Source organism: Balaenoptera acutorostrata, chromosome 12, assembly GCF_949987535.1.
Source record: "Balaenoptera acutorostrata chromosome 12, mBalAcu1.1, whole genome shotgun sequence".
In the NCBI taxonomy this organism is placed as follows: domain Eukaryota; kingdom Metazoa; phylum Chordata; class Mammalia; order Artiodactyla; family Balaenopteridae; genus Balaenoptera; species Balaenoptera acutorostrata.
In genome coordinates, this window is record NC_080075.1 from 58,675,315 (window position 1) to 58,702,636 (window position 27,322).

Below are 27,322 nucleotides of genomic sequence, written 5' to 3' on the forward strand. Positions count from 1 at the left end.
AACAAGAGAGGCCACGATAGTGAGAGGCCCGCGCACCGCGATGAAGAGTGGCCCCCGCTTGCCGCAACTAGAGAAAGCCCTCGCACAGAAACGAAGACCCGACACAGCCAAAAATAAATAAATAAATTTATAAAAAAAAAAGTAGTGAGTTTGGGAACCCATCCCAGACCTAATGAATGAGAATCTCTTTGAGGAGGGCTGAGGCTGGAATCGGTGTGATTCAGTTTTATCAGACTGCTTTCCTGGTTCCAGAAGTTTGAGCCCCTAGAATGAGAGCATGAAGAGGGAATGGTGGGGTCCTGGTTGAGAGAAAATATTTAGAGTCACCGTTCAGAGGCATATCTATGTGCCAGAGAATTGCAAACTTCAGTTAAATAGGACATTATCTTATTTAGTCATCAAAACAAAGGTATGGCCAATGATTACCTCCATTTTGCTGATGAGGACATGGGAGCTCAAAAAGGTCACATGGCTCAGAAGAGGCAGAGCTGGAACTCAGATCCAGATCTTTCTCTTAGCATCTCTGCCATGGAAAGGATAATGTGAACCCTGGGCACTGCCTTAGGAGGTAGGGCAGCACATGACCAAACTGTGGCATCAACACCAGTGAGGCTGATTTTGGACTTCTGACTTCCAGGACTGTAAGAGAATAAATTTGCATTGTTTTAAGTCACTCGGCTTGTGGTGATTTGTTACAGCGGCAACAAGAAACTCATCCACTAGCCTAGAGATGGAGAACTAGCAAGCAGTCGAGCCTCTTCTGGACCCGCAGGCCCAGCTCTATGGAATCCCTGTCCCACACTGCTTGGGGTTGGGCTAGAAGTGCAGGTGAGGCCCTGAAGGGCCCCAGACAACACGGTTGGTGAGATACGGGCCTGTGGGAGGTGTGTGCACGTGCCTGTGTGTTAGAGCGAAGGGAAGAGCACACCTTCATGCATCGGGAATTTCTGGGTAGATGATCCACCAAAGCCATGTCAACATTTTTCTCTCCAGGAAAAAAATAACTCAATCCCTATCGAAAAAGTCACAGTTTCACACGCACATACCTGGACGGACTTGTGGGTCCTAGGGAGAAGCAAAATACCCCTCCTGCTCCAGGCGTCTTTAATTTTCACGGGGCAGGGAGCACAGCTGAGGGAGGCTGGGGGAGCCATCAGCCAAGGACTGTGGACACATTGTGACATCTGGATTTCCCCAAAGCTCTGGGGTCCCGTGGAGTGAGCGTTCCACCCCTACCCCCATCCCCGCAGGGCTTCCCATTTCCACAAAATCTCTGGGAAAATTTGACACATTTTTTTTCAGCAGCAGAGAGCAATTGGAATTTCCAGCTTAATTCCAGATGTGGTGCTGACTGTGCTGGGGAGTTTGGCCTTATAAAGCATCCGGGAGGCCCATCATCCCATCGGACCCCTCCAGCACTGGCCTGTACAATTGTGCGCGTTCCCCTTCTTCAGCTCCGGGTCTTGCAGTTGGACTTTTCTCTGGAGAGCTGGAGAGAGCCCATGCATGTGGTTTTCACACGTGTGGAGAGGGCTGGGTGGCGGCTGGGCCTGAGCCGGCAGGCTGGAGCCCAGAGTGCCTCTGGGGCAGGTAGTGGGGGCCATGACAGAGAAGGAACCAAGTCGTGAGGAGCGCTCTGGGAATGTGGACGAGGCCAGAGACTGGATCTGGAGCAGGCTGGGGAGGGGGCGGGGGGCGGCGCTCAGGCAACCAAGGGGCCAGTCTGAACTGAGGTCATAGCTGGTGCCTGGCCAGGGGCTGCTGAGAGGGCAGGCAGAATGGAAAGGCCCTTAACCCAGCCAGCGTACCCTGGTTCCTGGGGCTCAGTCCCCCAGACAAGACGTCAGGACCAGACGGCTCCTCGGCAGGAGTGAGGGTCCCACTCGATGCTTCAGTGAGACCGCGAGAGGATTAAGAATGTCACTGCCCCCCCCCACAAAAAATGTCACCCCCCTTTTCACCTAAATGGGAAGGAAATCCAAAAAAGAGGGGAAATATGTATACATATAGCTGAATCACTTTGCTGAACAGTGGAAACTAATACAACATTGTAAAACAACTATACTCCAATAAAAATTAATTGAAAACAAAGTCACCCCCTTTTGGCAGCTTATCTATGATTGCCCTAGTTAGCAGATAGAATAATGCACCACCCCCCAAGATGGCCACATCCTAATTCCCAGAACCTATGAATATGTTACCTCACAGGCAAAGGACTCGGCTGATGTGATCATGTTACGGATCTTGAGATGAGGAGATTGTCCTGGAGTATCTGGGAGGGTCCAATGTAATCACAAGACTTCCTCCTAAGAGGGAGGCAAGAAGGTCAAAGTAATGGAAAAGCGATGCGACAGCATGATGGAGGAAGGGGCCACAGGGCAAGGAATGCAGGCGGCTTCTAGGATCTGGAAAAGGCAAGGAGATGGAGTTTCCCCTACAGCCTCCAGAAAGAACACAGCATTGCCAGTACTTTGACTTTAGCCTGGTGAGGCTGATTTTGGACTTCTGACCTCCAGTAATGTAAAATAAATTTGTGTGTTTTAAACCACTAAGTTTGTGGTGATGTGTTACAGCAGCGATAGGAAATGAATACACCCTCCCATCGTGTGGTGGGTGTCATGCTCTGCCCCGTTCCCTTAGACAAGTGTCTTTTCAACATGACACAGGGTGAGGGGAGTATCCCACTTGTCCTCCCCTAACGGCCCTGGCTGAGCACCAGCACAGACCACCACGAGGAGGCCGGGAGGGGCTGCTTCTCGCCAGCCAGGGCTTCCAGCTGGTAGCAGAGCTGGGCCCTGTCCAGGACCCCAGACTCCTGGGCCAAGACCTTCCCCCTCAGCCACTGCCTTCCTTCACCCCGTGGATGAGACAGCCACGGGCCTGCTGTTTTCTCCAGCCCTCTACCTTCCCCCCATTCTCTGGGGCTCTGCTCCCCACCACCAACAAGGAGAACAACATTTTCAAGCTGCAAAAGTGGGAACCAGAACACACACACACACACACACACACACACAGAGCTCTGGAAGTACTTGCTTCCTGGGAACTAGACGTCAGCTACACCTGCTGTAAACAGGGTTCTAACAAACTCAGGTGCTGTGTTGAGCCAGGGCAGGAGGTGGTCCGGCAGGGTCAGTGTGTGTGGACGTGGGACAGTACAGAGGGACAGAGGGCCCCGCATCCCTGCCCCCTAGAATGTTGAGATTCCACAGCACCACCTGTCACTTATTTCTCTCCCCTCTCCTTACAAGGCCAAGCATAGACACCTATGCACGAGTCACACAGGCACCCGCATGCACACAAACATACACAGGGACACAAGCGGTGCTGGCGTGTGCAAAGAGGAAATGGGCAAACACATGTGCATAGACACCACCCAACACACTTAAAAACAGGCAGTTGTGCCTCAGCAGGGCAGACATTGACACGCCCAGATACACAGATACTGTACACACTTGCACACACCCACAGGGGTGCACACACGTACAGACACACCCATGCCCGAGTAAAGAGCACCTGTGCAGATGGACACCTGGACACCTGTGAGCAGAGAGGACTGCCCAGTGCTTCCCACACCTCCCTGCAGGGAGGGAGGTGGAGATTCCCTCCCCGACCCACCCTCCTGAGCTCTGCTCTGGAGCCCTCTGCTGGGGAGGCCAGGAACAGGCTGTCAGGCCCTCCTTGGCCCTGGAGCTGAGCTGGCCTGGACGGGGGGTTTGGAGGGAAGGGGCATGAGGAGAGAAAGGGAACCAACCAGAGCCAGCCCCTGGGCCCTCAGCATCCTGCCCCCACGTGGTCCAAATGACTTTCTGCAGCCTCCAATCTAGGGCTGAAGGAGAGATTTCCCTCGCAAAGATTCCTCTTGGACCCCAGCCTATTTTTGCCAGACTCCAGGCCCACCGTGCCCTTTCAGTGGGCACTGCTAGTACGGCTGCGTGCCGAGGAAGGGGCCCTGGCCTGGCAGCACCACACACCCCTCTCTCCAGGACGAGGCGGCTTTCCCCTCCCACACTCCAGGAGCCCAAGCTGACTCCACCCTACTCCCCTCACCCCACCTGGGCCACCTTGCAGTGGCACTGCTGGGCACCCAGCCCCCTTGCCACCCACAGGGTCTCTGACTCTGCTTGTTACAGCTGCCTGTTCAAACCTCCACCTCCTGTACTTCTTCATAGATACCACCCTCCTGCTCTCCACAGCTTTTTCTTTCCATTTTCTCCTGGGGGAGAGGGAGGAAGTGAAGAAGATCTGGGCTTTGGAATAAGATGGATGAACCCGAATTCAGATCTCAGCCCAAAGGTGGGATTTACTCACCAGCTATGGGCCTCTTGGGCAGCTAACCTAACCGCCCTCAGCCTCAGCTTCACCAGGTAGACTGGAGATCATGTTACTTAGGTGGTAGGGTGAGAACATTCTCAGTGCCCAGGACCAGAGCTGGTGTAAGGGTGAGCCAGCCAGGCAGCTGGCTAGGGTGCCGTCTTTAGGAGGTACTCAGTCATCACTGGCCATATAAGGAGATGAAAAAACCACGTCTGGAACTCTTTTAAGGGTCAGTTGGACATTCTGCTTTAATAAGCTACTTGCAATGGGGTGGTGGGGGGACCCCAAAAGAAGAGGCCAGAATAACGATAGTTGGTCTCTAAGCTGTTCCGTAAGGAGGGCGGGGCAAGGTCTCTAGAGAGTTTTTGTGTGTCTAATTGCAGCATGCAAGTTCAGCGTCAGAGCTGAACTGCTCAGAGGAGATGGAGTATTGCAGCAGGGGTCCCCTCCTCTGCCCACTCCCCCTTTTCTCCAAGCAGAGATCAGTTCCACTATATTAAAGTTGAACTGATAGTAAAGGAATACCAGTTTGATGGGACATAAAATGATTAGCCTGCTTGGGGGACCCACATGCTTCCCAATTGGGCCCTTCCTGACACGTGGAAGGTGATTAATAAATGTCAGTCGGGTCTGTCTCTCCAGTGCTTGGCCCGAAGACTTCTCTGCAGCCCCCTCCACTCAGCCTAGCCCTTCTCGACTCCTCTCTGCCTGGTCCTCTCTGCCGGGTCTACAGCATCACTTAGTTCTTCACCACACCCTTTCCCCCCAACCTTGGCCCACTGGCCCAGCCCATCCTGCAAGCCTCAAGGCTTCTAGCAGGCGTCAAGATTTCCATTTCTTGGGAAGTCAGATAGCTCTTATACATTATCCTGTTTAAAACAACAAAAGGCAGCTGCTATCTTGCCCTGGAGGAAAGTATCTCCTTATCTTAAATGTCTACCATCAGGCAGTCCCCGCTTGCCAGTGAGTAACATTTCAAAACTTGGTTTCTGGGAAGTGGACTAGGGTTCCAGACAATGAGCCAAGAGAAAATCGAGGACTCAGCGTTATGAATGGGGCTCAGTTTTCCAGGTTGAGCCATAAGTGCTCATTTAACGCATCACAAAGCTGGGCTGCCACACACCCACACAGGGGAAAAAAGAAAAACCCTACTGTTTCAAGACCTACAGGTAGAAATGGAAAATAACAATGTGGGGGTAGAAAATTGTTTATTTTTTCTTGAAAGCTGGTGCTTGAGGGAAAGCAGGTTTCTTAACAGGAGTATGAGGCGATGGGTGGGACATTCTGAAGGAAACTTTGAGGTGTTTTCAAGTGCTTTAGAGGCGGAAAGCTTTTGTTCTTCAACATTCTGATGAATCTTTCTGGCGTTCAGTCTGCCTTTTTTTTTTTGACACGGGGCAGTCCTGGCTCTATCCTGACATGCAGTCAGCCAGGATTGTTTGGGTTGAAAGAATAAACTGGGGAAAGGAACTCATGAGGTAACTGGGGTCGGGTTGTTAGAAAAGAGATGAAGGAAGTGGATTCAAGGGTGTGTAATGTGGGTTTTAAAGATGCCCTGAGGGGAATTCCCTGGCAGTCCAGTGGTTAGGATTCCACGCTCTCACTGCTGAGGGCCTGGGTTCAATCCCTGGTCTTGGAACTAAGATCCCACAAGCTAAAAAAAAAAAAAAAAGGCCTGAGGAAGAATGAGCTGAACTGAACTGATTGTGGTAAAAAACAAAGAACAAAAACAGAAAGAAAAGGGAAATTATGGTACATATGTGACCCCATCCTTCCAATCTCAAAAGAAACAAAAGGAGGTGGAAGCTGGACTGTTCCAAGGCTGGCCACCAGGTGACACCACAGGCCCAGGACAGCTTGGTTGCAGTCATGGCAGGTAGAGGGGACTCGGGAGGTCCCAGGGGACTGGGAGAGTCACAGGTTTGGAAGCACAGGACATTCTCAGATTCCATCCTCCTTCGACTGAGTTGGAGAGAGAAGGCTTATACACATTCCCTTCCTTCTCCAGTTCCCATCCCATCTCCCCTGAGGGCTTTATGCTGGTATACTAGGTGGCATGGGGATGGATGGTGCCCAGAGGGATGGTGGCCCAGGACGGCAGGTGAGTGAAGAGACTAGGAAGATGGGGCTCAGGAAGGTCTTGGACAGAACCTTGATAGCGTGAGGGGGCAGAAGACCATGAACCTTTATTGAAAGTCCGCCTCCACTCACAGGTCCTGACACAGGGAAGCCCAGAGGGGAAGCAAGCCACCCCACCTACAGGGCTGCCCACGGATGCAGGTGATTCAGAGTTTAGGTTTGGCTGATAACAGCCCCAGAAAAGCTGAGAATGAGCCCTTTGTGAGGGTGGCTGATCCTCAGGCCCCCTCCTCACAGCTGGGCCGGCTACAACAGGCCTGTGAGGAGAGCTGCCTTGCAGGAAACAGGACTGACTGGAAAAATGCAAAGAAACTGAACGTTCTCTACAGTGAATGCTGTGTGAGAACTTTAGGATGCCTCGGGGCAAATGTGCAGGAGACAGATGCACCTTGGCTGGAGCCCACTTTATTTCCATCCAGGTTTTCAATCTCATCTGTGTCCCCTCCCTCCCACCCCCAAATCCCCCAGAGAAAACGTCACTTTCAGTACTGTGTAAGTCAGGACTCTGGGTTGCAAATGGCCAAAACTCAGCTTGAATCAACTTGGTGAAAAGGGGGCATTGACTAACTGGTTCAATCAGGGCAAGAATGGAGCTCACCCTGCTGGGACTCTCTCTCTGCATGTCTCAGAGGCTGGTGTCATCCTATCTTCTGCAGACAGGCTTTGCCCTGCCTTGGCAGGGAAAACGACCATGGTCAGTTCAGGGTTTATGACCAGAAAGAAAATTATACCATCTGCCACTTGGTTAGGGAAAAGTCCTGAGGAAGAACTCTGATTGGCTCGCCTTGAGTCATGTGCTCAGTTCTGGACCAATTGCTGTGGCCGGAGGGATGCATTACTGTGGTTTTCCCAGACTGAGTCACTTGCCCAACCCTGTGGGAATGAGGTACTGAACAGACACATACAATACAAGAACCTCCTTGCTGTGTACTTGGGGTCTCTTGAGGCAGAACTGCTAGTTGTTCCCCTAATAACAATTTCCCCTTTTCTCTAACAGAACAAAAGGTGCTTACTGGGATACATGGCTGACTGGAATAAAAACTACATTTCCCAGGCTCCCTTGCAGCTAAGGAAGCTCAGGCTGCTAAGAGTTCTGGACAATGGGATGTGAGCACAGCCAGGTGTGAAACTTCCAGATGGGGAGCATACTCTTGGCCCTCTTTCCCCCACTTTGTGCAGTCTGGAAGCCTATGTGATGGTGAACCACTTTGGATCCTATGGGTGAGAACAAGACCACAGAGATGGCAGAGTAACAAGTCAGTTAGAAGAAGTCTGAGTCCCTGAAACCATTGTGGCCCCAAACTGTTTATGCCTGGACTGTTACACAGACATCTCTCTTGTTTAAGCCACTCTTATTTTGGGTCTCTGTTACATCAGCCAAGTCTATATCCTAAGTAATACATCTTGGGACCTTCTCTTGGTACCCACTGCTGTGGGCTGAAAATGCCATCTCTTGTATCCAGGACAGAATTTGTTCTCTGACCATGTATATATACCTCCATCCAAATCCAGAAAAGTCCTCCCAGTAACCAACCTATCGTTTGCTGGGAGTGTGACCAGACACATCTCAGAGGCAGATCTGTTCTCTCTAACCTGAGAAGTTACTTTCATTTCTCCCTACACCCTGACTCCATCTCACTGGGCATGTTCCAAAGTGTTTTGTATGTGGGTTAGACCAGACTCTGTGTCAGCCCAGGGCTCCTATAGAGTGGAGGCCATGCTCCCTCATCAGACTGGGACTCCTGAGTGCTGAAGCCACAGAGAAGTATAAAGCCCAGGCTCTGCCCCCGGGATACTAGCTGTGCCCCTCTCTCTAGGGTAAGGGCAGCACACAGATGGCCCATCTGCCTCTGAGGCAGGAAACTTGGGGCACAGAGTTACTGAGAGCCGAGCAGTGGAGGACTCAGGAGAAACTGCTGATTCCTGCCTCTTCTGCTGCCACCTGGGAGTGTTCTGACCTCGGGCTTCTACTCAGATCTTCGAGGCCCATGGTCCTGAGGGAGGGAAGAGAAAGCACCAGCGGGGTAGGGGCTGGGTTTCTGGGATGGGGGAGAGGCAGTGGCTAGGTCATATCTGAGGTCAGTGTAGGAGATGAGGCACAGAAAATAATCCAGGGGCTTTGAGTCTAATGATCCCAGACCCTCATTCCAAGCTTTCATGGTTTAAGAAGGATAAATGAGTTAATCCTAGGTGGGAAATCCAGAAGGAAAACTTGCCTCAGACCACAGAAACACAGGCTGGGCTGGGCTGGGCTCTTCCTTTCTTTCTGTACTGATTGTGTTGAGGAACAATGGTGGGCAGGCCCGCGTCTTTCTGAGAGCCGTCCTTGGCTCCCAAGCGGCTGGCTTCACCTCTTCTTCTTTCCCTCTGATCATCCTCCCGCAGAGCGGCCTCCCTAAGAGCCAAGACGGTGTCTCTACCCTCAGACTGGGGTCTGAAGACTTCTCATAGGGTAAGTTGGACCATCCCAGGGCCATAGGAGCCGGCAGGCCCCACCTGAACCAACAGGAAGGTGACATCAGGTGTCCAGGCTGCATCCCTGGATCTCCTTAGAGATGGAGACAAGACCTCCAGCCCCACCTCTCTAACCAAGGCAGTTCTCTGCACTGGTTTCCCCTGACCCCAGCACTGGATCTAAGGGAAGAGTACTGACTTCCTGGCTCCCCTTCCCATGAGGTACATCAACCCTGAGAGACAAACAGGGCTGATGACACAATGGCGTGGAAGCAAGATGCTGAGTGATGACCCTTCCACGCACGTGCCACAGCAAGGAGCACGCAGCGCTTCTAGCTGGTGAGAGAGAGCCAAGGCTGGCCTCCTCTCCCACCACAGCACGGCTTCCTCGCCTGCCTTGGCTGAGCCCTGATATGCCTGCCCTCCCCTGCAATCGGCCCTCCCTCTGCTCTCACACGTTGCGCCCTGGCGCTCCTGCACCACAGGCAGCGCTCTCTCCTAGATCTTCAGCCTCTTCTTGGAACGCGTCCTCCTCCTCCTGGCCCTGAGCTACCACCTCCCAGCAGCCCTCTCAGGTGGAGGATGTTTAGTCTCACATTCTCTGCACCTCAGGGTTAAAAGGTGGAGCTTGTCCTTATTATTCCTCGTGGTCACTTCCAGCCCATCACTCCCATCCTCTTGTAAAGCCCTGAACCATTGACACTGTTGCTTCCAGCTATGCCATCCTCCCTCCTCAGACCTGTCATCTCCCAGCCTCCCAGGCTTGCTCCCTCCCCCACTGAAGACCCACGTTCCAGCCTCCTCATCTTCTCCCATACCCCCTCCTGCCACTATCCTAGACAAATAGAATGACCTATATCCACACTCTGACCTCTTGCTTCCATCACCTACATCTCCAATAATTCCCGCCTTAGCTATCCATTGCCACATTTAGCCCTGAAGACCTTATGGCCACCCAAAGCCTTACTTCTGAAATCAGAACTTCTCACCTTCCACTATCCATCCATCCATCCATTGCCTCCAAGCCTTTCTGCTCCCTGGCCCAGGTGGCCCTGCCACAGCTCTCTGGCCTCATAGAACTCTCCAGTCCACTGATTCCTTCACTTTCTCTCTATCCATCAGCCCCCTCCTGCCTTCACTTCTCTCCTCTCCCAGCTTAGAGTCCATGGTTTGTGGATGAATAAACTGTGGGATATTCACACAATGGACTATCACAAAGCAGGTTAAATAAATGAGCTACAGCAAAGTAAATAAATAAATCTTAGCCATATACAAAGTAAATAAATAAATCTTAGCCATATACAAAGTAAATAAATAAATCTTAGCCATATACAAAGTAAATAAATAAATCTTAGCCATATACAATTAGGTAAAAAATGTAAGTCCCCAAAGATTGCATGGAGAACGATACCCTTTTAACGAGGTTAAAAACAATTAATATAAAATATAAAAATTTTGGAAATATATGTAGATGCAATAAAACTATATAAAAAGGATATCAAGGGAATGTGGTACACAGACTTCAGGATGATAGTTACTGTGGGTTGGGGGATGTAGGGGGTTGGGATGGCAAGGAGGAATCATATGGAAAGATGTGGGTCATTGTCAAGGCTTTGGTTTGGGTGGTGGTTTTGCAGGAGCCTATTTAATCATTACAAATAACTAATTAAAAATATAGCACGAGTGAATCAACGATGAGTGCGTCAGGGAACAAAGGATGTGTGGAGGAGTCCAATGAAATCAAGATTCCATGGGTTATCATGGCACTACTCTCTTGCAATTATATTGAACCTCCCTCATCTTCCCACCACTAAATTCACAGATATCCCCGTGTCTGCCTCATTACAATGGAAGAAGCGTCCCAGTTTCTTCAGTGAAAGAAAAATTCCATCTCTTGTTCCCTGAATCCCATTCCTTCTCATCTTCTCAAGGGCTTTTTTCCTTCGGCTATCTCCCCACTCTCCTTCCTCATCAATCTCTCCCTCCTTAATGGGTTATTTCCATGGGCACACAACATGCTCTAGTCTCTCCCATCTTAAAAACAAATAAACTGGGAATTCCCTGGTGGTCCAGTGGTTAGGATCCGGCACTTTCTCTGCCGTGGCCCGGGTTCAAACCCTGGTCGGGGAACTGAGATCCCGCAAGTCATGCGGCGCAGCCGGATTAAAAAAAGGAAAAAACAGATAAACTTTCTGCATTAGTTAGGATAACGTTAGGCTGCTGTAACAGAGAAATCCCCAAAGACTGTATCAAAGGTAGAAGTTGACTCTCACATGAAAAGCCTAGGAAGGCAGTGTAGGGGTGATATGGTAACTTCTTCTATCTGTTGCTCTGCCATTCTTAACTTGCAGCTTCTCTCCAAGATGGATGCCCCAGCCCTTGCCAGCACTTCAACCTCCCAGCCAGAAGGAAAGGGGAAAAGAGGAATTAGGAGATAAAGCTACTTCCTTTGAAGGACACGGCCTGGAAGTTGCATACATGTCCAATCACAAGGTACTGCCCTCAGACTTGGTCAAAACACACACCTAGCTGCAAAGGGACTTAAGAAATATGGTATTTCGTTGGGCAGCAATGTGTCCACTTAAAGATTCCATCACTATTGAAGAAGAGGAGAATGGCTATTGAGGGAAAGCTGGCGATCTCTACCACCCTCTGCACCTTTGACCGCCCAAATAAATGCACGCTCTCTTCTCACACATGCAACATGCTAATCCCCTTCCCAAGCCCAGACGCACAAGGTTTCATCCATTACTGCAACCAGCTCAGAGCCCAGGCCTTCCTGACAATTGTCAGATCTTTATATGAAGTTCAGATGTTGGTCTGGTGACATACAAACTAAAAACCAAGTTATCTATTTGCTCCCCTTTACCAGCCAGCAACACATACACATATACTATACAAGGTAGAACAGGATAACCACAATTAATCTGCCATTTGGAGAGGGAAAAATAGAAAACACATAGCAGGAACACAGCAATTAACAGATCCCACTGGGCAGGAATTCCAAAGGTTCCCTATCTCAGGAAGGAGAATGTTCTTTGGTATTGAGTACCTGAAAACATTCTCTGTGGCTCTTGGCTCTGCCTTCTGGACAGTATTTCTTTGTCTACCTGTTGTCCTCCAGGGCCACATCTGAAAAGGGCATTGGAGAATATACCCTTCTGGGTGGTGAGGGTGCAGTGTTCACAGCCTGTTTCCTGCTGGTGCAGGTTTGGGAGCTCACAGCTTGCTTTAGGAGTTGAGCCATTCTAGAGTTGTACTGGCCAGCCTTGTAGACTTTTGCCAATGACTTTCCCTCAAAAACTTAGCATAACATTAAAAAGTTAAATACAAAAAATAATTCAATTTACCATCATATAGAAAAGGATTAAATAGGAATAAATCGAACAAGGCTTATACATTGAAAACTATAAAACATCATTAAAATAAATTGAAGAGGGCTTCCCTGGTGGCCCAGTGGTTGAGAGTCCGCCTGCCAGTGCGGGGGACACGGGTTCGAGCCCTGGTCTGGGAAGATCCCACATGCCGCGGAGCAACTAAACCTGTGTGCCACAACTACTGAGCCTGCGCGTCTGGAGCCTGTGCTCCGCAACAAGAGAGGCCGTGATAGTGAGAGGCCCGCGCACCGTGATGAAGACTGGCCCCCACTCGCCACAACTGGAGAAAGCCCTCTCACAGAAACGAAGACCCAACACAGCCAAAAATAAATAATAAATAAATAAATTTATAAAAATAAATAAATAAATAAATAAATAAATTGAAGAGAAACTAAATAAATGGAAAGTCATCCTGTGTCCATGGATTAGAACGCAATATTGTTAAGATGGTAATATTCCCCCAAATGACCTACAGACTCAATGAACTCCCTATTAAAATTCCAGCTGCCTTTTTTGCAGAAATTGAAAATGTATCTTAAGATTCATAAAAAATTGCAAGCATTGCATATGCTTGGTCCAGCTTAGCCAAGACAGTCTTGAAAAAGAAGAACAAAGTTGGAAGACTCACACTACCCTATTTCAAAACTTACTGCAAAACTATATTAATCAACACAGCGTGGTACTGGCATAAGAATAGACACATAAGTCGATGGAACAGAATTGAGACTCTGGACATGGAGACTGACACATGGTGAAAAAATAGTCTTTTTCAACAAATGGTCCTGGGACAACTAGATCTCCCTATTCAAAAGAATGTAATCAGATCCCTACTTCACACCACATATAAAAATTAACTCAAAGTTGATTATAGACCTAAATGTAAGAAAGAAAACTATAAAACTGCATGATCTTGGATTAAACATTGGCTTTTTAATGTATGACACCCAAAGCACAAGAGAAAAGGGAAAAAATAGATACATCAGATTTCATCTAAATTAAAATCCCTTGTGCTTCCAAAAACACCATCAAGAAACTTAAAAGACAACCCACAAAATGGAAGAAAATACTGGCAAATTCTATATCTGATAAGGAATTTGAATTCAGAATATATATAGAACTCTTGTAATTCAACAATAAGGAGACACATAACCTAATTTGAAAAATGGGCACAGAATCTGAATAGACATTTCTTCAAAGAAGATATACAAATGACCAATAAACACATGAAAAGAGCCCAACATCATTAGCCGACAAAGAAATTCAAATAAAAGCCACAATGAGATACTGCTCCACAACCACTAGGATGGCTATAAAAAAAAAAAGGCAGATAGTAAGTGCTGGAGAGAACGTGGAAAAACTGGAACCCTCATATATTACTGGTGGGAATGTAAAATGGTGCAGCCACTTTGGAAAACAGTTTGACATTTCCTGAATAAGTTAAACACAGGATTACATTATGGCCTAGCAATTCCACTCCTAGGTATATACCCAAGAAAACTGAAAATATACGTTCACATAAAAATGTGTTCATGAACGTTCATACCGAGATTATTCATAATAATCAAAAGTGTAAAAAAACCAAAAGTCTATTAGTTGATGAATGGATAAACAAAATATGATATATCCATAACAATGGAATATTATTCAGCCATAGAAAGGAATGAAATACTGGTGCATGCGACTACATGGATGAATCTTGAAAACATTATATGCCAAGTAAAAGAAGCCAGACACAAAAGATCATACATTGTATGATTTCCATTTCTATGAAATGTCCAGAATAGGCAAATCTATAGAGACAGAAAGTAGATTAGTGGTTGCCAGGGGCTGGGGGCACGGAGGTAGTAATGGGGATTGACTGCTAACGGGTACGGGGTTCTTTGGGAGGCGATGAAAGTGTTCTAGAATGAAGATAATGGTGATAGTTGCACAAGTCTGTGAATACACTAAAAACCACTGAACTGTGTAATTTAAAGGGTGAACTTTATCATATGTGAACTATATCTCAATAAAACTTTTTTAAAATTTATTTATTTTATTTATTTTATTTTTGGCTGTATTGGGTCTTCGTTGCTGCGTGCGGGCTTTCTCTAGTTACTGTGAGCAGGGGCCACTCTTTGTTGCGGTGTGCAGCCTTCTTATTGCAGTAGCTTCTCTTGTTGCAGAGCATGGGCTCTAGGCACGCGGGCTTCAGTAGTTGCGGCACGCGGGCTCAATAGTTGTGGCTCGCAGGCTCTAGAGCGCAGGCGCAGTAGTTGAGGCGCACGGGCTTAGTTGCTCCGTGGCATGTGGGATCTTCCCGGACCAGGGCTCGAACCCGTGTCCCCTGCGTTGGCAGTCGGATTCTTAACCACTGCGCCACCAAGGAAGTCCCTAAAACTATTTTTTAAAAATTAGTATGACTACAGTCTATTTGTTTCTAATCTGTTCCATAAGCAAGTAACCCAGCCAAAAAAGCTGGTGCAGACATAGTTCTTAAACCTGAAGACACACTTATGCATATTTATTTCCCAGCCTCTATACTCTGCCCATCCTACCCTCTCTTAACTTTACAATAGTTTATGAGGTTACTTAACCTAGTAGGCCTGGGTGGAAAGGTAACACCCTGAATCTGCTCTGGGCTGTTGAACTAACTCCCATTGTCTGGCAGGGTGTTCTTTTTTTAAAATTTATTTATTTATTTATTTATTTTTGGCTGTGTTGGGTCTTCATTTCTGTGTGAGGGCTTTCTCTAGTTGCAGCGAGCGGGGGCCACTCTTCATCGCGGTGCACGGGCCTCTCACTATCGTGGCCTCTCTTGTTGCGGAGCACAGGCTCCAGACGCGCAGGCTCAGTAGTTGTGGCTCATGGGCCCAGTTGCTCCGTAGCAACTAGGATCTTCCCAGACCAGGGCTCGAACCCGTGTCCCCTGCATCGGCAGGCAGATTCTCAACCACTGCGCCACCAGGGAAGCCCTGGCAGGGTGTTCTTAACTGGAGCTAACTGGGAAAGGCTTGGGCCACATTCTTGTCTCCTGGGAAAGCTGCCTCTTCAGGGCTCTTCATGTCACTTCCTCAGTTTGGGGTACAAAAGCAGTTGACTTTCTCAGCACCTTTCCAAACACTGGATTCTTAGTCAACTTACCTTACTGGCCACAGGCAGGAAGAATCTCCATGAACAGAGCTCTGTTTATTTTCATCTATGCTTGCAAACTGCTGTCTCTCTTCTGAGTTTTTCTCTCTTCCAGGACCTTGCTAAATGTGGGGAGAAGACTACCCACCAGCACTTGCACCTTTTCTAACCACTTCCTCTAGAACTAGAGGCTCTGTAGGCATGTGAACTGTCTTCCAAGATATCAGAGGAGATAGTGTTACCAACTGTTTTGCATAGCATGGGTCACCAGCGTTCCAACCTGACATACCTGCTCACTGTCTGACAATAGCACAACGCCTCATGTTTAAAATTTTGCCACGTCCAACATTCCACTTCTGGATATCAAATTCTATGTTAATCAGAATATGGTTTAGACTACTGTAACAAAGGCCTCAAACTACACTGGCTTACACAAAATAGAAGGGTTTTTTTTTTTGGTTTGTTTTTCTCTCATGTACCTTGATGGTTCAGGGCTGATATGGGGGTTTAGTGGTTTTGGAGGACTCAGGTTTCTTGTATCTTTTTACTTCACTACTTTCAACATGCTGCTTCCAGCACACAGTCTAAGACAGCTTCTGTCAGAGGTTGGATTACTCAGGAAACAGACTCTGAGACAGATTTGCAGCCAGGTGTTCTACTGGGGAGTGAACCCTGATGGCGGGGGGAGTGATGGAGGTAAAACTGGGCAAAGGGCAGAGCTGAGCTGTGATGCTCAACTCAACAGAGGACTCAGCCAATCCCGGAGGAGCTCTGGAGCTGGGGTGGCCTTCATAGTTGTCTCAGTTAAAGCAAGGAACTAGGCTTGTTACCCCACAAGTCATTGGATACGGGGCCCCTTTTGATACCCCCAGGGAGGAAGCATAACTTTGGGCAAAGCAGTTTCTGGGGAAAGATTCAGCTGAGCTGTGAGTGGACAGTGCTCCTGGCAGCTGGGGGAAGGAGGGCCTCGGTTTTAGATGGGGCATCAGGCAGTGTCCACTGGTGTCCAAGGCTACAGAGTCCACGAGAGCTCCCAAGGTTCTCACCACCAGGTTTGCCCATCCAGTGGGAAATGGAAAAGCCCGCATAGTACTTCCACTCACATCCCTTTAACCAGACTTAGCCACATGGTTGCACCTGCCTGGAAGGTAAAAACTCGAGAAAGAAAGCAAAAGTCAAGTCATTTGGAGTCATTTGGGAGTCTCTGCCACGTGTCCCTTGATTCCGTGTCCTTCTCTAGCCACTGTCTCATTTGTCTGTCCCTCCTCAGAACCTGGCTTCCTCCATTTCTGCATCTGTCTTTGCTCCAGAAGGCCCACCTGACATCTCTTGGATGCTGTGTTAGTCTTATTGGATTGTCTCTTTCAGTCACCTGCAAAAGTATTCAAACAAGCTCCTCGGGGAAAAAAAGATTTTATGAGGTCATGTATTGGATCAAAGAGAGGATCTACCTTCAGGCATGGATGGACCCAGAGGTTCCAATGATGCTACCAGAGCTGTCTCTCTCCATTTCCTGATCTGTCTACCCTCTGTGTTGGTTTCATTCTCTGGCTGAATGATGCCACTGACAGTGCCAGCCCTACATTTCCTTACAGCTCACAAGCTCAGAGAAGAGTGTAATCCTCTCTACTTCAGTGTCCCCGACGTGGGCTCACCCAAGGACCAATCTTTGTGTCCAGGGGGGTGAGTGCTCTGATTGGCCAGCCTGAGTCATGCCCTTCGGCGTGCTTGGGGAAGTGAGGCCGTGTACGTGATAGCCCAACCAGAAACACTTGCTGGGGCGGGGGGATAGGCAGGGGGCTTCTATTGCTAAAAAGGAGGGAAGGGACGCTGATGCTGTTATAGCCTGGGCATCTCAAACTTAACATGTCTACAGCTGAACTCTTGGTTCCCCTCCCAGCTCCAAATATGTGCTGTCTCCACTCTTCCCATGTGGTAAACGGCACCTCCATCTACCTAGCTGCTTAGGCAAGATGACTGGAAGCCATCTTTATACCTCCTTCCTTCTTCACCCCACATCCCAACGTTCACTTACAGATTCTACCACTCAGATGCTCTTCAACCAGTCCCACTGTCCATCTTCTCCATCACCAATATGTTGCACAGCCTCCATCACCTCATCCTGTGCTATTCTGATGGGTTCCCCTGTCTCTGTGTGCTCACTCTCTCTTGTTGCTGGTTGTTACATGGCAACCAGAGGCATCCTCCTGAAACCTGCACATGAGACCGAATATAACATGATGACTAGGGGTGTACCTGGAACAAATGGGCACCAGTGTAAAGTATCCAATTCTTATTTTCCACTGGAGAAGTCCCAGATTAGAATTCACTGTCACTCATCACAGCACTTGGCACCTGAAGACTGGTTCAGTACCCATTTCCTCCCCCAGACTGGAAGTTCTGGGAGGGCAGGGTTTTTGCCAATCCCATAGTCCACCTCATCCCAGGCACTGCTTGGAGCACACAGCCCTGGGGGCTCGGTGAAGCCAGGAAGATGTTCTTGGTACGAGTGGGAGGGGGTCTTGGAGCCAACTGCTTCCCCCAAGGCACCTTAGATTTTCCGAAGAGGTCAGAGTCCTGGGGTGGGTTGGGGACCGCAGAGCTGCCATCCGAGCTCCCTCTATGGGAGAAGACCCAGGGAGAAGGAGGAAGATGGGAAGAGAGGCTGGGCCTAAGGAGGAGGAGAGCCTAAGAAAAAAGGCAGGAGAAAGCCAAAGATAAGAAGGGCACAAAACACTGAGCTGATCTCCCAGTGTTATGCAGCTGCTTCCCACTAGCTATCTATTTTGGGATAGGGAGGGTGGGAGGGAGACACAAGAGGGAGGAGATATGGGGATATATGTATATGTATAGCTGATTCACTTTGTTATACAGCAGAAACTAACACATCATTGTAAAGCAATTATACTCCAATAAAGATGTTAAAAAAAAAAAAAGAAGGGCAAGCAGAATGAGGGGGGTGGAGGATTCCGGAGAAAGGGGCAGCTAGGATCAGCAGGAGGTAGGCTGGGGGTGGGAGGTTTGCAGAGGAAAGAGAAACCATTCTTTTTGAATGGGTCAGGGTGTGTGTGGGGGGTCTCCCAACACACTGATTCCAAGGTGTGGGAAGCTGAGATCGCCTGCCTTGTGCTGTGGTTTTCTCAGTCAGCCCAAGACCCCTGGGAGGAGAGTGGGGGACACCCAGCCAGAGGCTACCCCAATCAGGAGCACCCACGGTCTATGGTGACTGTCCCCAGCACCTTAACTCACTGTTGAGCAGTGGCCCAAGCCCAGCAATGCTCTATCGGGACATGCAATTACAGGGGTTGGGTTACAGCTCCAACATTGGCAAGGGCTCGGTGGCCGGAGATAGGAAGGTGGCACCCGGAAGGGTTGTGTGTGTGCTGAACTGCAGGCTCCCAGCACCACCCCCCAAGGCCGGCTCACAAGGCCTCCATTGTTGGGGGCTGGCTCCCAGCCCATCACCGGCCAGATAGGAGCTGCTGTTCTGACAAGGCAACAAAAGCACACCCCAAGTTCATACAGATGCCGTTACCCCATCCTTATCAGGCGGAGGGAAGGGAGCTAGCAAAGCTAATGTTGATTCAGAGAGAAAAAGGAAAAAGGCATATTAACAATCATGGCGAAAGTGAGTTCCGGCAGCAGGGGTGAGGATCATGGGTGCTAGTCTGGGGTTTTTATAACGAGCAGCTGGAGGCAGGGGTGGGACGGTGAGGAGTGTCCAGTGGGTGGGGGAGGAGCCCCCCCCCAGTGTGCCCGGCCCTGTGCCGGGGACAGAAGCCAAGCAGGTGCATTCTGCTGCTTAGAACTTGAAGTCTAGTTAGGAAAACAGGGCTCTTTTCTTCACCCAATATAATCAAGGGTCCACCGCTTGCAGGCTCTGTTTATAAATGCTGGGGGTTCCCAGGGCTGGCATTCTAGTGGATTGTACCGGAAAATAAAGAGTCCTGAAGACTAGCACCTAGGGGCTCAGACAGAGAGAAGGGGTCTCTGAGATGGCAGGTCAGGAAAGGCACTGAGGGCTGGCCCTGGGCTGGGGGATGAGGGAGCGGAGCTCCTACTCCTGCTGCCTGCTTCTAGGCAAGGAACCTTGTCTCAATGAGCCAGTTTCTTCTTCTGTAAAATGGGGACAAGAGAAGCTACCCAAGGGGATTAACATTGAGAATGGAAAGAGAACCCAGGTAAGCACGGAGCATGGTGGTAAATCACGATGAGCACTTGGTCAGTCAGATTCACAAAGGTGAGAGAGACGCAGTCACCACGTGCAGGGGGCCGACAGTCAAAAAAGGGAGGTAAGACATGGGAAAGGTGGGGTGGACCCGATTCAGGGTGGTGGGCTAGGATTGGGTTAGCTGGTGAGGAGTGGGGAAGGCAGCTCTGAGGACAGGAAGAGCAGCAGCAAAGGAATGGCAGCCCAAAGGAGCCCAGCCCATTCGGGGGTGGAGGTGGTAAGGGTGGGACCATTCACATACCATTGTCCCCTCCCCCATCCCATCCCCAGAGACCCCAGAGTCAGCACACCAAAGACGGTCACTCGTTGGGATCACCATTTAAAAATTCTGCTGTGCCCTTTGGGTATGCTTTAAAATATAGATTTGGGAAAAAAGCACTTTAAAGATGAAAAGTCCCTAGAAAATATCAGTCTGTAGAATCTGCTGCACTCGAAATAGAGACACAGATGTAGAGGACAAACGTATGGACACCAAGGGGGGGAAAGTGGCCGGGGGATGGGGTGGGTGGTGGTGGGATGAATTGAGAGATTGGGATTGACATATACACACTAATAAGTATAAAATAGATAACTAATAAGAACCTGCTGTATAAAAAAATAAATAAAATTAAATTAAAAAAAATAAAAAACAAAAAAGAATCTGCTTCCCTGAAGGCAGTGAGCAAAGAAGCCCATTCAATGGAGAATGGACTTGATTAAGAGGAAAGGGAATGGACTGCCTGGAAAGTTGGTTGCTGGGGAAACCTGCTATTAGAAAGGAGCCAGGGTTGTGGGGGGTGGGGGGGGAAGGCATGTCCTGTGCATGTGTGTCATACACTAGCAGGAGTCTGAGACCAGGCTGCCATGGGCAGACGCGGCATGGGAGGAACAGAGAGGCTTATTTGTCCACTCGGGCTGCCATAACAAAGTACTGCAGACTGGGTGTCTTCAACAACAGACACTTATTTCTCACAGTTCTGGAGGCTGGAAGTTCAAGGTTAAGGTGCCAGCTGATTTGCTTCCTGGTGAGGACTCTCATGGCTTATAGATGGCTGCCTTCTCTCTGTGTCTTCACATGGCTTTTCCTCTGTGCAGGTGCAGAGCGAGAGAAATCTCTTGTGTCTCTTCCTCTTCTTATAAGGACATCAGTCCTATTGGATTCGGGCACCACCCTCATGACCTCGTTTAACCCTAATTACTTCCTTAGGGGCCCCATTTACAAATAAGTCACACTGGGTGGTGAGGGCTTCAGTATATGAATTTGCAGGGGGGTCACAAACATTTAATCCATAACAGAGATCTCCTTTAGTCTGCAAGAGGCAAGAGAAAGTAGTGTGCTAGAAAATAAAGTTTTCCCTGGGATTAGCAGAACAGATCACAGATTTAGTCCTCCTCTTGGGGCAATTAATGCTGACAGCACAGGAAGAGCTACAGATGGCCCATTACTCCCTGGGAGTACCGAGAACACTTTCCAGAGAAATTCTTAAATTGGAATCAGGAAAACAGTTTTTGCATTCATTTGCGAACAGTAGAAACTTAATGATGGAAATACCTGACTGTACCCAGATATTAGTTTTTCTTTAGATCTTAACCATCGGTGAGTAACAAGTCTTTATGATTCTTAGTTTAAGAAAGGTTGTAAATACAGGAAATCTCACTGGGTTATTAAAAGAGTACGATGTTCCATCTCTTAATTATGAATACCTTAGAAAATCTTGGGACTTCCCTGGCGGTCCAGTGGTTAAGATTCCGCCTTTCCACTGCAGGGGGCAATGGGTTCAATCCCTGGTCAGGGAACTAAGATCCGGCATGCCACGCTGCATGGCCAAAAAAAAAAAAAAAGACTTAACTGGTTGGTTCACATTATATAAATGTTGCTGCTCTTATTATTCATGTGATGACTGCTGTGTGAATAGCAGGTGTGGTGCTTGCAGGGAAAGAAAAATAAACCTTTACACAGCCAATTATGTGTCTGTTATTTTATTTACATCATCTCATTTAATCCTCCCAACAATCCTGCAAAATTAGCATTAGTTCCACTAATTTGTTGGTTTGGTTGTTTTAAGGTAAGGCTAGGTGGAATTTTCCCCATTTGGCAAAGAGGGAAATTTAGGCTCAGAGAGGTTACGTTAACTCAGTGGAGATTAACCAGCTAGTAAGTGATAGAGTCAGGATTCGAACTCAGGTGTTTCTAAAGCTGATGCTCATGCCCTTTACATCCTTTGCTGCCCTAGTCGTGCAAACCCAAACCAATGAGACAATAAGAGATGTCACGCACTCAGGCACCCGGCCACTTCACCCAGCCGTACATGCTCACATGCATGTACATTCAGGTCTGTGTCTAGCCATAGTCCCCTCCCTCACATCCAGCCATGGGTTGGCTACCTAAGTCCCAGCTGGGGAGTCATACAGTGGAAGGGAGGATAGCACGGTGGTTCCTGACACAAGGTCAAGGTGACACCTGCCATTTCCCCTTCTGAATGCCAAGCATTCAATCTGTAATTGATTCTGGGTCCTTCTTTGCCTCAGCCTTTTATAGAAAGCATAGGCTACCCATACAGTTGGAGTTTCCTATGTCTCTATCTGCCCTGTCTTGCATGCTAGCCTTGACTGTGGCCCCTCCAAATGCCTTCAGTCCTGTCCCAGTTGACCAACCCCCCCGGAAGAGAGCCATTTAAATGTGGGACTCCCTGTGCCAATGCACAGAATTGCAGCCCGTCTCTCCGGTCCCAGTGCTCACTGTGGCTCTCCACCCCCGCTGAGTTTTTAAGACTCATTGTGGACTGAATTTTTGTGTGCCCCCAAAGTTCACATGTCAAAATCCTAACCCTGACAGGATATTATTAGGAGGTGGGGACTTTGGAGGTGATTAAGTCATAAGGGTGGAACGCGCATGAATGGGATTAATGCCCTTATAAAAGAGACCCCAGAGGGCTCCCTCACCCTTCCCACCATGTGAAGACACAGCAAAAAGATGGTCATCTGTGAACTAGGAAGCAGGCTCTCACCAGACACTGAATCTGATGGTGCATTGACCTTGGACTTCCCACCTCCAAAACTGTGAGAAATAAATTTCTGTTGTTTATAAGTCACCCAGTCTATGGTATTCTGTTACAGCAGCCTGAATGGACTAAGACAAGTCTTAACTCAAGTACCCTTCCTCCCGGAAGCCTTCTCTGACCTCCCAAGACCAGGGTGGCTTTCCCTTCCCTGGGCACCCATGGCACCCTGAAATTCCCCTATAAGAGCCCCAGCCCTCCTTGTGGTAGGGCTGGATTTACTTGTCAGTCTCGCCCACTACACTGGAAGCTTCCTGAGGGCAGACACTGGCTCTGTCGTCACTGTATCTCCCAAGCACAGCTCACAGTAGGTGCTCAGTTAGGTCCCCACATTTAGCAAATAAAAATTCAGAAATGCTCGTTAGATTTAAATTTTGGATAAACAATGAATACTACTAATAAGAAATACTACTAATAATGAATAAAAATACTGCATTATTGTGTCTGGTAACCCTATGCTCAATAAGTGTTTATTGTACTCCTTACTATGTGAATGAGCAAAAAAGCACAGAGAAAGGAAAAGGCCTTGTATTTGGAAGAAAGCAAGAAACATCAGTTTGCCTGGAACATAGCACTGGTGCAAATCTGTCACAGAGTGAACTGAGAGGCGCCCAGCACGCCTGTGCTCAGAGCAGCACCCGTACCTAGTAAGAAATCCATCACCAGTGATGGAGGGACACGACAGAACGAACACGTTACAGGGGGGCGAGGGGGGAGTTAAGTGCCAGAAAAAAGTAGTGAAGACGTCAAAGCAGAAATGGAGGGCGTGATGATGGCAGTGGCTCTGGTCATGGAGGCTTTTGAGGGGGTCAAGTGACCAGCAGCCTGCAGCCTCCACACCCTCACGATTCAGACTCACAGCGTGGCCATGTCCTGAGTCCACGAGCGGATGAAACTCTCCTCCCAGACATTGTAGGGGTCTGTGCCCATCTCGAGCAGGGTAAGTGCAAACCCTGATTCTCCTCTCCCCACCCAAAGAGTGGAGGGGGTCCCCCGTCCCCCTGGGGTTCCTGAGGCAGGAGTTACATTCCCCACCCCCCGCCAAGGCTGGGGTTTTCCACGAGCCCCTCATGCAGAACCTGGCCTCTTGGGGAGTCTCCCTTAACCCTCTGCAACAGGCGGCTGGGCTCCCAGGCCCCAGGGTGGAGGATTGAGGGGAGAGGGAGGAAATAGGCCCCCTTTGTCCCCTGGGCCTGGCAGCACAATGGGAGCCTGTGTCACGCCAGCTGCTCTAATGCGGCTCTGACTCTGGTGGACACCAGCCCTGGAGGAGCACGTAGCCTGGGGGACCCCATCTGCTTCACGTCCCTCCAAGTGGGACCTGTGGGCTGGCTGGCTGTGCCTGAGGGATGACCCGTGTCTGGGGGCCGCTGGCTGTCTCTAGGAGTGCGTATACGTGTGTTCACACCGGAAGGTCTGACGGAGGGCAGGCAAGTGCGTGTGCTTGTGTGTCTGCCTGTGGGACACATGTGTGCCTTGGGCTGGCCGGGTGAGTCTGCAAGCAGGCACAGACGCGGGTCTGTGTGTGTGCGTTGAGGACAGGTAATGCTTCTGAGCACGTGGGGGGACACGTGCCGAGGTCTTCTCCTGTTGCCAAAATAGGGAGCCTTTCCCAAGCACCAGGCCAAGGAGGGCAGAACTGGCTGAGAAGCTTCCTTGGGAGAGAAGTCCTAGAAAATGGGGACCAAGACTCTGTCCCATTGAAACCTGTGTTCTGCACACACATCCCTGGGGCTCTGGGTTTGGCTGTTCCCTTCACTTGGCCCCTCCCAGCCTCTCCCTCCTCCTGCTTCCCTGCGTGCTGGACCATCAGGGACCCTCAACTGGGATGCGGACCCTCAGCCAAGTAGCGGCTGGAAGGATGAGAATGGCTGAAGGTCTTCGGAGTTCAGGATGTTCCCCTAAGGGCTGAGCTGCCCAATTTGGCCTTGCTTCCCTCCCACTCCACCCCCCACGAATCAGAGCCCGGCCCACCCAGCCTTCCCTTCCAAGCTGGCTGGAATCAGGAAATGAGATTTCAACTCCATTCAACTAAATCCAACAAATATTTACAGAAGAGGTTCTAAGCACAGGGCTCTGTAAAGCTGGGAGCAGTGGGGAGAGGCCCTTTTACCAGGGCCTGCCTCCCAGATGACAACAGGTTTAGGGTGATAAGGTCCCACTTTAGGGCTTTGCTCCCTACCAGCACCCACACACAGCTGCTGCCTCAACTGTCCCCTCAACCGGCAATTGATGGAGGCCCTGCCTGGTGAGGGTGCACCCGGGAGCCGCCCAGAGAAAACGTCCACAGCACTGGAAGCCCCTCCCCTGCCCCCGGGGGCCCTCTCCCCACCCTCCAGGATCAAAGGACCCCTCCGAGAGGCAGCCAGAGGAGTAGGTGGCAGAGGAGTGGCGGTCCCCTGCCCACTTCAGGAGATAGTACCGGGGACTGAGGAACTTGGGAGTCTGGGTTTTCCATCTGGTTAAAAGGAAAAGTGATTACTCCCCCAAAGGGGGCCCTCCAGCCTTCAGGGTCCAACCTGCAGGCAGGCCTCTCTCAGCTGATGCCCCAGAAGTCCCTCCCTATATCTTGGTCTCCAAAGTGAAAACTGCAATATGATCCTTGGGGTGAGGCATAAAAATATTGAGTCGCGGTTTTTTTAATCTAGAAATTTAAGACTTACCGAATATTTAATAAATGGGTTGACACTGTGCCCTCCCTCAGTCCCAGTTTCAGATTATCCTGAGTCCCAGAAGGTTCTCTGGGAATCCTAGAGGTGAGGGCCAGCTCCTCTGTGTGGGGTATTTAGGGGGCGCCTTCCTACTTTGGCTTCCTGTCAGCACAAGGCTTCATTTGTCCCTAAGTGCTCCAGTGTGCCACCAGCGCGGTTGGTTTTATAAAAGCGATGCCTTGTCCTATGATAAGCCATAATGGAAAAGAATACATATATGTGTGTATAACTGAGTCACTTTGCTGTACAGCAGAGATTGGCACATTGTAAATCAGCTATACTTCAATAAAAATAAAATAAAATAAAAGCGATGCCTTAAACAGAAGTATATTTTCATACTTTGTAAAAGAGAACGGTATAACAGGAAACTCTTTCTGAACCTGCAGGTCTTCTGGGAATCAAATCTAAGGACAATTTGTGCATTTTTCTTTTACAGAAAGACAAGTATATTCTAGACTCTCTGACCTTTTCTGTGACAAGTGTTTATTGGTAGTGTGTGACCCCAGCCAATATTTCACACACAAAAAAATGTCCTTCTTATCAACCTGTAGGGAACATTTCAACAGTGAGTGAGAGAGGAACATCTTTTCAACTAAAATATAGGCTAAGGAGAGAGCATTTTGAAACTGGTTATTTGGAAATGTTTCCATCATAAGGTGATGTTATTCCTGAAAACTATGTAAATATGTCACCTATTAAAAATTCTATCTACACAATTAAAGAAATAAGCTTGGACAATTTTCCAGAGAGTTTAAGAGAATGTTGAATTGGTTGGCTAAAAATATAAAAACACAAAACCTTCCAATTATTTTGCAAGAACAACCAGGAAAGGTGGAAATTTACTAGCTAAATGTCAAATTAAATTGCACAATGGATGGATGGGAGCGAAATACAAATGCCGTGATTTAATGGGCCCAGCGAATGATGCATGTCTATCATTTGGTGACGTATCTCTTACAGCTGTGGCCATCATGAATACCAAGACTCAAAATGTATAAAGTTAAACATTCACTTAGCAGATGATTCGGCAATCCTACTTCTAGGTATTTACTCAAGAGAAATGTAAACACATGTGCACACAAATACCTGTATGCAAATGTTTATAGCAGCTTTAGTCACAATTGCCCTAAACTGGATACAACCCAAATGTCCATTAACTGGCAAATGGATAAACAAACTGGTATGTCCATACAATGGAATACTACTTAGCAATAAAAGGAACAAATTACTCATATATACAACATGCATGAAACTCAAAAGCAATATGCTAAGTGAAAGAAGACAATCACAGAAGATTACATACTATGATTCCAAATACGTGATATTCTAGAAAAAAGGCAAAAGTATAGGGACAGAAATCAGGCCAGTGATTCCTTGGGGTGGGAAGAGAGGAGTGACTGTAATAGGGCATAAGGGAACTTTTTGGGTGATGAAAATATTCTGCATTGTGACTGTGATGGTGGTTACATGCCTCTATATATTTGTCAACACTCATCAAATCATACACTTGTAAAGTGAATTTCACCATACATACATTTCGATAAACCTAATGTTAAAAAAAAAACAGTGCTTAGCATATAATGCTACATAAACATTTAAAAAAGCAAATATTTTAAAGTATAGAAAAAAATCTACAATCAAAGGGAATTTCTTGGCTGTCCAGTGATTAGGACTTGGTGCGTTCACTGCCCTGACCCGGGTTCAGCTCCTGCTCAGGGAACGGAGATCCCGCAAGCCGTGCGGCCAAAAATAAATAAAACAAGGACTTAAAAAAAAAGAAGTATACAACCAAAATATTATCAGGGATAGTCTCTAAGTGGTAAGATTATTGTGATTTTTACTTTTTTCTCTGTGTTTTTTGTATGTAAAAGTAAACAGAGGTTTGAAAACTGACTCTAACATTCATACGGAAGTGCCAGGGACCGAGAATCATCAAAACAACTTTTG

At 48.5% G+C, this 27,322-nt stretch overlaps 1 long non-coding RNA gene across 5 annotated transcripts in view; it reads right to left on the reverse strand.

The window, feature by feature from the left end:
- Positions 1-27,322, reverse strand: part of LOC103015794 (uncharacterized) — a 216,189-nt gene that overhangs the window by 23,945 nt on the left and 164,922 nt on the right. Inside the window, exons 4-7 of one of the 5 annotated variants that reach the window (XR_009009989.1) lie at positions 2,202-2,306; positions 1,047-1,581; positions 427-639; positions 155-299 (exon numbers count right to left, since the gene is read on the reverse strand). The exons of 1 other annotated variant lie outside the window; for it this stretch is intronic. This is a non-coding gene — a long non-coding RNA (uncharacterized LOC103015794). Of the gene's footprint in view, positions 1-154; positions 300-426; positions 1,582-2,201; positions 2,307-27,322 lie in introns of those variants that run through there. 3 more of the 5 variants (XR_009009990.1, XR_009009987.1, XR_009009988.1) reach the window with 3 other exon arrangements.